General features: G+C 48.4%; 1 protein-coding gene across 3 annotated transcripts in view; it reads right to left on the reverse strand.

Moving 5' to 3' along the window:
• The window catches only part of LOC137618695 (zinc finger protein 888-like), a 169,878-nt gene extending 161,346 nt beyond the window's left edge, over nucleotides 1-8,532 (reverse strand). For 2 of the 3 annotated variants that reach the window (XM_068348857.1, XM_068348856.1), the window contains exon 1: nucleotides 8,354-8,532. The gene's annotated coding sequence lies outside the window, so the exon portion shown is untranslated. The remainder of the gene's footprint in view (nucleotides 1-8,353) is intronic. The other variant, XR_011039796.1, reaches the window with a different exon arrangement.
• Between the last annotated feature and the right edge of the window lie 1,163 nt (nucleotides 8,533-9,695).

Consider the following 9,695-nt stretch of genomic DNA (forward strand, 5'->3'; position numbering starts at 1 on the left):
TTCCGCTGACACTGCCGCTGCTGAAACTTACGTGAACCAGACTTTCAAGAACATTATCGCTGAAGGTGGATACAAGCCGGAACAAGTCTTTAATATGGATGAAACCGGCTTGTTTTGGAAGAGAATGCCGTCGCGAACTTTCCTGTTCAAAGAGGAAGCCAAAGCCTCTGGCTTTAAGGCATTCAAGGATCGCGTTACCCTCGTGATGTGTGGCAATGCTGCTGGATTTTTGTTAAAGCCGGGGCTTATTTATAAGTCGAAAAATCCTCGCGCTTTGAAAAATAAAAATAAGAATCTCCTTCCCGTGTACTGGATGCATAATCAAAAAGCATGGATTACGAAGATGCTGACCTCCAACTGGTTCCACCAGTGTTTCATCCCGCAAGTCCATGAATATCTCTTAGAGAAGGGCTTGCCATTCAAGATCCTTCTCCTTATGGATAACGCTGGTGGACACGCAACTGACCTGTCGCGTGAGGGCGTTCAGGTTGAGTTCCTGCCACCCAACACCACGTCATTAATTCAACCAATGGACCAGGGGGTTATCAGGGCGTTCAAGGCCCTCTACACGAAGAATACCTTGGCGGACCTCGTTGCGTGTGTGGATGCTGCCCAAGATGACGAGGATGAAGACTTCAACTTGAAGGCGTACTGGCGGCAGTACACCATAGCCACGTGCCTGCAGAATATTCAAAAGGCACTTCAAGAGATGAAACCTGCAACCGTAAATGCGAGCTGGAAGAAGCTGTGGCCCGATATTGTTTACGACGACAAGGGATTTACTCCGTCGGAAATCCAACACTCTGCAATACGGAAATCTGTGCAGTTGGCTGCCATAATTGGGGGTGACGGGTTTGGCGACATGACGACTGAAGACGTCGACGAGTTGTTGGACTGCCATTCCCAGCCCCTAACTGACGCAGACCTCGAAGACCTGACGAAATCGGCAAGTGAGGAAGAGAGTGAGGGTACCCAGGAAGAGACCCAAGAAAATGTCGAAGAAACGGGCTTAACATTAGAACGGCTTGCCAAGTTCTGCAACCATATGAAGGAGGCGAAAGAAATGTTACAAGAGTGGGACGAGGATATGGTTCGCTCGATGCAATTCTCAAATAAGGTCGATGACATCACGACTCCCTACAGGATGCTCTTGGATCGAAAAAAGAAGCAGCGGCAACAACTTCCGATCACAATGTTTTTCCAGCCTCGCAAAAAAGAGCCAGTTCCTCCTGCTAGTACGCCTTCGGAAGAAATTGAAGAAGTTGAAGAGGTGTCCCAGGAAAAGACACCTCCGTCTGAAGAGACGTAAAATACTATCATTGACTGCACAGTAGAACACATCATCAGCTTCATCATCATCATTTCTACTGTGCAGCAAATTCATCGCCATTCAAGTTTTTCTTGAACTTCTTTCGTGGTGAGTACAGTAACAATCTTTATTTTTTACTTTAACCTGTTTTATAGTTTAGTAATGTACGTACTGTATGCATTAAGTTAAAGGGAAGGTTTTAAAAGTCTACATGTTGTAACCTATCATATTTTTTTTGTTTAAAATTTACATTTACGTACGTAAAACATCTCTCTCTCTCTCTCTCTCTCTCTCTCTCTCTCTCTCTCTCTCTCTCTCTCTCTCTCTCTCTCTCTCTCTCTCTCTCTCTCTCTCTCTCTCTCTCTCTCTCTCTCTCTCTCTCAAATTGTTTTCCTGCTTTGCTACGTACAAGTAATTTATATTTGTAAGGTAACATATTTTGTAAATGCTTTTACTGTAAATACTGTATGTACTGTATCATTATTTATCACTATCATCATGCGCGTTAAATGCCTTGTTTGTTCTGAGCGTGGTTGTTTACTGAGCGTACACGCCGTCGTTTCAGGCGGCGTCATAAAGAAAAACATTTCATTTGGAAGTCCTAAGAAAAATACGTAAACTAAAACATTGGTAATAAAAAAATCAACATACAGTACTGTATAATCAATATAATCGATGCAAAAACTAACCTATACGTACATATATGTGTACACTAAATGAGTTTGTTTCTTCATTATGATCAGAGATGAACGTAAACAAAACATTGGTTGCCATTTTTTATCGTGCTTTTTAGGTGTTTAGGAAACACATGATATAAAATCGCCTTTAATATTTGTGCCTGTTTTAGTTTAGGGTGCTGTAGTACATGCATTAAGTGTTCTGTACATTAAAGGGTGGTTTGTTAACAGTACTACGTACAAGGGAAGGTTTTAAAAGTCCGAATATACATGTTAAATAAATAGGTAAATATGCTGTCACTACTTCGCGGATTTTCACCTATCGCGCCCGCGTCTGGAACCTATCTACCGCGATAAACGAGGGTTCACTGTAGTGTGCTGGCACCCTGGCGAGCGCTGGCATATGCTGATGCGGTGGAGAGCGCTAGACAGCAAGAGAGGGCTAGCGCACCGAAGAGCGCTAGTAAACGCTGGCGTACTGGAAAAGGCTAGCGCAGTAAAGAGCTCTACCGAGCGGAAGAGCGCTGGGGCACAGTAGAGGGCTGTCGTCCTGGCGAGTGCTGGCCAGCTGGCATATGCAGATGTGCAGGAGAGCATGGGCGCGCTGGCACGCGGGAGAACACCGGCATGAAGGAGGTCGCTGGCGAGCTGGAGAGTGCTGGCACAATAAAAAAAACGCTAGTGCGCTGGATAGATGGAACTGGCATGTAGGAGAGCTCTGCCGCGCAGAAGAACACAGGCGAGCTGGAGAGCCCTGACGTGCTGGTGAGTGCTGTGGTGCTTGCGAGCACTGGAGAGCTGGCTAACACTGAGGTGCTGGAAGGCGTGGACGCGCTGGAGAGCACTGCCGATCCGATGGGTCGTGGGGTGCAGGAGAGCTCTGGCGAGCTTGAGAGCGCTGGCGCACAGGAGAGCGATGATGTCCTGGCGAGCTGGTAAACGCTGATACGCTGAAAAGCACTGACACGCTAGAGAGCGCTGACGTGCAGGAAAGTGCTGGAGACTACTGGCATGTTGCAGAGCGATGGCGAGCTGGAGAGAGCTAGTGGGCAGGAGAGCACTGACGAGCTGAAGACTACTGGCACGCAGAAAAGCGTTGGCGCGCTGGACATAGCTGTCCCGCAGGAAATTGCTGGCGAGCTAGAGAGCGATGACGTTCTGGTGATTGCTGTCGTGCTGGGAAGCGCTGGCGGGCTGGCAAACGCTGATGCGCTGAGGAGTGCTGACATGCTGGAGAGTGCTGAGGAGCTAGAGAGCACTGGCAAGTTGGAGAGCGATAGTGAGTTAGAGGACGCTGAAGTGCCAGCGAGCTGTCAAACGCTGAGGTGCTGGAAAGCGTGGACACGCTGAGGAGCGATGATGCACTGGAGAGCGCTGGCACACTGGAGAGTATTAGCATGCTTGAGAGCTGGAGAGCGCTGGCCCACAGGAGGGCTCTGGCCAGCTGGCGAGTGGTGGCGCAAAGGAGAGTACTATCGAGTTGGAGAACTCTGCCGAGCCGGAGAGCGCTAGCATTCCAGGAGAGTACTGGCGAGGTGGATTGCACTGGTGAGATTGAGAGCACTGGCGCGCAGGACATTGCTGGCAAACTGGACAGCGCTGGTTCACAGAAGAGCGCTGGTGAGCTGGAAAGCGCTGATGTGCTTGTGAGTGCGGTCGTGTTGGCAAATGCTGATGCGCTGGAAATCATGGGTGCACTGATGCGCTGGAGAGTGCTGACGTGCTGGTGAGTGGTACCGCACTGGCGAGGTAACAAACCCTGATGCGCTGCGGAGTGTGGAAGCGCTGGGGAGTGCTGAGGCACTGGAGAGCGCTGACAACCTGGACAGCGCTAGCCCACAGGAGAGTACTAGCTACCTGGAGACGCTGGCGCTGAGGAGAGCTGGAAAGTGCTAGCGCGCAAGGGAGCACTGGTGGGAAGGAGAGCGCTGGCAGGATAGCACTGCCGAGTGGGAGAGGGATGGCGCGCAATAGAGTACTGGCACCCTGGCGAGCGCTGGCATATGCTGATGCGGTGGAGAGCGCTAGTGTGCAAGAGAGGGCTAGCGCACTGAAGAGCGCTAGTAAGCGCTAGCGCGCAGGAAAAGGCTAGCGCAGTGAAGAGCTCTACCGAGCAGAAAAGTGCTAGGGCGCAGTAGAGTGCTGTTGGCCTGGCAAGCTGGCATATGCTGATGCCCTGGAGATCATGGACGCGCAGAACAATGGCGCGAAGGAGGTCGTTGGCGAGCTGGAGATTGCTGGCGCAACAAAGAGCGCTAGCGCGCTGGAGGGCGCTGGCGCGCAGGAGAGTTCCGGCACGCAAGAGAACGCTGGAGCGCAGGATAGATGGCACTGGCATGTAGGAGAGCTCTGTCTTTGCCCTCTCGAGGAGGGATCTCTGGGTCGGAAAACCCGTTGAGAGCCCTCATTAGAGTCAGAACTTGCCAAAACGCATGTTCTGACTTTTGCTGGTCTCCTCCTGTTGTAGAACTTGCAGCGAAGTCTCCTTCTATCCCCGAAGGCTCTTCTTGGGGAGAGTCGCGGACATTCCCTGAGGGGCTAGTTGGCTCCATCCTAGTCATAGTAGAGGACTTAGGCAATGTTTTGGAGTCTTTTAAATTCCTTCCTGGGAAGGATGTAAGACTCCAACATTGACGAGGGTGGCATATTCCTTCCAATCCCCGACTGAGTAGACCCCTCAGTGCGAAGAGAGGTTTCCTCCATTGGTGCGAAGGGGGAAAGTCTCTCCTCGCGTGATTCCCTTGGGGACGGGAAATCTTCGTCCGAAAAGGAAGGAGAGGCAGTCTGAGGAATAGAAGGAACCTGCCTCGAAGGTCTGCGTGGAGTCAGTTTCACCCTTGGGGAAGTGACCGCATCTGGAACTCCTCTTTTTCTCTTCAAAGGGGTAGAAGAAGCCATGGTTCTGAGTCCCAATTCAGAGAAGACAGGCTTGAAGGCCTGAGTTACAGCTCTGATCAGGGCACCGAACCAAAATACCTTTTGAAGGGAAAGGGATTGAAGGATCCCTGGGAGGAGTCACTATCATTGGTGGGTTCGCCTGTGGTAGCTTTAGGATCCTGGACCCCACTGGAAGTTTCCCTTCTCCCACAATGTGCGGTGGTGTGCAGTGGTATGCGCTTGCAGGGAGGGGAATGAGGCGATGGCAACCTTGCCGTACATCGTTCAGTAGTCTCGTGTACGGGAGGATATTGACGCTCGCGCGAGGGAGAATATCGGGGCGTGCGCACAGGAGTGTGTTCGCGTGCATCTGTGCCGGCCGTAGGGCGCGCGCGCAGGAGAAAGTTCCCTAGCCGAGGGCCCACAGTTGAATCATGTGCAGCGTGCGGAAGCGCGGGAGAATGTTGGCGCGCATCCCTTGGAGAGGATGGGCGAGTGTGCGGAGGGCGAGTGTGCGGAGGGCGCGAGCGCGTATCATTGTGGATGCAGGCAAAAGAAGGGTGAGCGCTGGCACGTTGGTACTGGTTGGCGCATGAGAGAAGACAGCATTGCTGACTTCCCGGAAGTCCTGCTATCTGTTGACAGTTGGCGCGCTGGTTTTACCTGGCGCGTAGGATGATGATCGCAAGCATGGCACGCCCGAGAGTTAGATGTTGGACACGTATACGCGTGGGCAGGAGAATGTTGGCGCGCGAGAGGAGCGCCGTTGCGCAGGAGGTTGATGGCGCGCATTGTGAGTATTAGTGCGCAGATGGGTGCGGGAGCGTAGGAGGACTGTTGGCGCGTAAGCGAAGGGCGCGTGGGCGCAGTTTGCACAGGGCTCCCAGGAGAATGTGGCCGCATATGCGCATGAAGGCGCGCATAGCGGCGTGATGGAGCTATGCTCCTGTTGGAGCGTATGCGCGTGTTGGCACGTACGCTCTTGATGCCCTGTGGTAGGGTTATGGTGAATATCCACACGTAGTGATGGGGCCTGACGAGCTACTATAGAGCGCTCGTCAGGTCTAGTGGGCGCGTAGTTGTTAGCGCGCAAAGCGTGCTTGGGCGAAGCCTTGTTAGGCCCATGTAGAAACGGCGACGGCAGGTCTGTCGGGTGGAAGGTCAACGTGTCCTTTAAAAGAACGACACTTCCACCGAAGGAGATTGTGAACGATCTGCAGAAAGGTCCAGGACCAATGCAGGAGCAGTGATGAATGATTGCTCTAGACGCTCCTCTGCGGGGGACTGCAATCGAAGATGTTGAACCAAAGAGGCGCCTCCTCCCCGCAGGTGAAGGAAGGCCTCTATGGCGAAGAGGAAGGCGAGCTTTCCGAAGAATGCGCCCTCTGGGGGCCGTTGGTATCAGCAACCTGACCTTCTGCAGTCCTCCGAAGAGAAGTCTCTGTAAGTGAACTCCCCCGAGGGGAAAGAAACACTAACAGGAGAGACTGACGATGGACTTAGTTTCTCCCTCGTAGGTTGAACAGGAACGGAAGAAACTATAGCCGTCAGCTACCGTAGAGTTTGGAGTGGAAGAGGGTGATGGGTGATACCGCATTGGATACCTCCTGACACCACAACGTCGACAAGAGACAGAGGATCACCTCTGACGGTGACAACGCATGCTTGACAGAGGCACCCTAATCGGATGTAGTTAAGCAAAACCTCCTTGGAGGGCGAGCCCGTAAGCCCCAAGGAGGACCAAAGCTAGAAAAAGGTAGGTCAGTGACATATCCTCCCCTGGGGGGGGGGGAGAGATGGAGCTGCTTCGCTAGGTGGGGAAGCAACGTCATCTCTCGAGCCCCGAGGTTGGTTTAACAATACATCGATCTACGCTACCACTCGACGGTCTCTCGAAAGAGACCCGACCGAGTGGGGAGCTTCGGAGGAGGTCTGGGCAACGGAAGAAGAGGCCTTGGGTTTTTCTCCTTTCGAAGCAACCTTCGAAGGAGAAATATCCCATTTGGACTTCTTCTTCCGCCGTTGCGAAACCTCTCCCACTGGGGACCAGACAACTCACTTACACTTCTTGTTACTATCACACCGTTGGCCCCTACAAGAAGGACAAAAGTGCGTGAGGATCAGTCTCGACCGCCGACATGAATGTTCCACAGGGGCGGTCGGGAAACCCAGGGCAGGGTGCGTATGATCGCAGAGGCCAATTTCACATGTACAGAACTAGTAAAAGAAAGAACAAAAGCAATTAAACGGGTGCCAATATGACGGCGAGGAATGAGCGGGACACGTCCGACCACCATCCAAACCGAGAGCAAAGTGAGGCTCAAGCACAGGTGTGTGAGAGGGGGGTAGCAAGCTACCCCCCTCTACCCTTGCTAACTAGTGGTGTGGGTAGTAAACCCTCGTTAAACATTAATGGCTCATCATTTCAGCTTCGCCAAAAGTAATACCCCTAATAAATAGCGTAGGTTTTGTATTCGAAGTACGGAACACATGTTATTCTAATTGTTCATTACTTCTCTTGTAGTATATTTACAGTAATTGTATTTCCTTTCCTCTATGGGCTATTCTCATAATTTATATGTAGAAGTGCTATTCTAAGGTTACTACTGCTCTTAATATATTATTTTCATTGTTCATTTCTTTTCTTGTAGATTATTTCCTAATTTCCTTTCGTCACTGAGCTATTTTCCCTGTTGGAGCCCCTGAGCTTATAGCATCCTGCTTTTCCAACAAGGGCTATAGCCTTAGCATGTAATAATAAAAATAATAATAATAATAATAATTAATAATAATAATAACAATAATAATGGGGTCTTATGTAGATTTGCAGACAGGTCGTTAATTCATCCTATTTCTGACCTATCAAATAATTGTCAAGATTAACAACAATTTGGCAAATAGATTTTTATGTCAACAATTTTTTAGTCTGTTAATTATAACATTTGCTAAGAAGGATGGGCATTGGCCAGGATGTATTCTGTACTGAACGGGTAGGTACTGTACTGTATAGGAAACGGCAGAGTATGTATATATCAGCTCTATGTTAGGTTAGTGGACATAGCCTACATTAGGCTAAGGCAGGAGCCTTTGTAGTATGTTGGGACAGACTGGGAGTAATATTTTGGGGTGTATGTATGATAGCGGCCAACTGTATATATGATGACGGCCGACTATGATTATGGCACTGATGGGGGGGGGGGTTAGGGGGGGGTTTAGAGGGGGCTAACATAAAGTAGGTAAGGACACGGCTTGTAGGTTACGTAAAGGGGGGGGGGAGAAGTTTACGTTAGTTGGTGTTCAATTGCATTGCATGCTGGGGGGGGGGGGGAACTGACCGCTAATATGAAAAGGCTCCAATATTCTAAAAAGACATTTTAAAAAGGGAAACAAAAAATAAGAAACATCACCCAACCTAACAAAGGAGCTGTATCCTTCCCTACCCCGGGGGGAGAGGGGTAGACCCCATTCCACTGCCGTAACTTTACCCTACCCTAAGACAAAGTCTCAACTCTGTGCTTGCTTCGAAACTGGATTCACTCCTGGCAAGGTAATACTGAATTGTATTTAGCAAATTCAGGTACATTCTGGACTACCTCGTCTGACTACATTGGCACCCACCGCTACATTTCCTCGTTGCTCTCTCCACAACACTGAAATTCTTCGTTGCTCTCTCAACAACACTGTGATTGTGGGCACACTACTAGAAGAAGAGTAGAAGGTGATGCATTCTTAATATGCTGCTATGCTGTGAAAAGGGATGTTAGTTTATATATAACAAAACAACAATTAAGATAATGGGAGACGATGTAAAAGAAGACGATTAATCTTCGATAATAGAGTGGATTTTCCAAAATATTCGATACTATTGCGATTATATTCCTAACGCAATGCATTTCAATTAATTATAGATAATCATACCACTTTCTTACCTGTATATATTTCTTCGTGTAACCTCTTCAGTTCGGTTTGAAAATTAAAGTACTTTTTAAGTCAATTCTCATTAGTTCACTAGTATATGTTGGAGCCGACTCTCTCTTGATCCAGCGACGGGTTCCAGACTTCAACTCTTGTCACCAGTCGAAACAATAGAACGATCATAATATGATCGTTCTTAATTTAAAGAAAGTGGTAAAAAGGTAACAATACAGGATTCCTAATAGGAATCACATTTAACATTAGTATCGCTCAAAATAGCAAGCCAGGGAGGGAGATTAATTTAGAATTTACATTAAATTCTTACTGTGGTGTTTGTATTTATGCATGACCTTGGCTTCAGTAAATAAAATCTATAACAACTGGACTATAACCAAAAGAAATAATACACCGATCGAGAAGAGAAAAGTGGCGATATACAAATAAAAAGCCAGACTTTTATTTCCAACAATAATGCCCAAAACTAAACATAATAATATGAACAAAGTGGATAGGAACATAAAAAATTACATAGACAAACACCAACGATATACAATAAAGAGCAAAACAAGCAACCGCTAGTTAAAACCATCGTATCCTACCAATAGAACACACACACACACACACACACACACAAGGAAAAGGAAACTGAAGGACTTCTAAGAGAAAGTTTATTTCCATTATGAGGCAAGTTAATTCATCAAGGACAGGCACGATATAGTCAAAACGGAAACTTACTAAATAATTTCAATAATACACAATACGAACAGGTGTTTTTTACTGGTGGTCTTCTTCAATTATTAATCAGTAAAGTAAACACAGATCCCTTGAACTAGAAACCCCCCAAATTTAAATCTATTAATATAAGTTCTTCATTATTCTTACTCGAGTCTCAAGTAACAATTGAACCTTTACAAAGT

The sequence above is a fragment of the Palaemon carinicauda genome, chromosome 25 (assembly GCF_036898095.1).
Source record: "Palaemon carinicauda isolate YSFRI2023 chromosome 25, ASM3689809v2, whole genome shotgun sequence".
Lineage (NCBI taxonomy): Eukaryota > Metazoa > Arthropoda > Malacostraca > Decapoda > Palaemonidae > Palaemon > Palaemon carinicauda.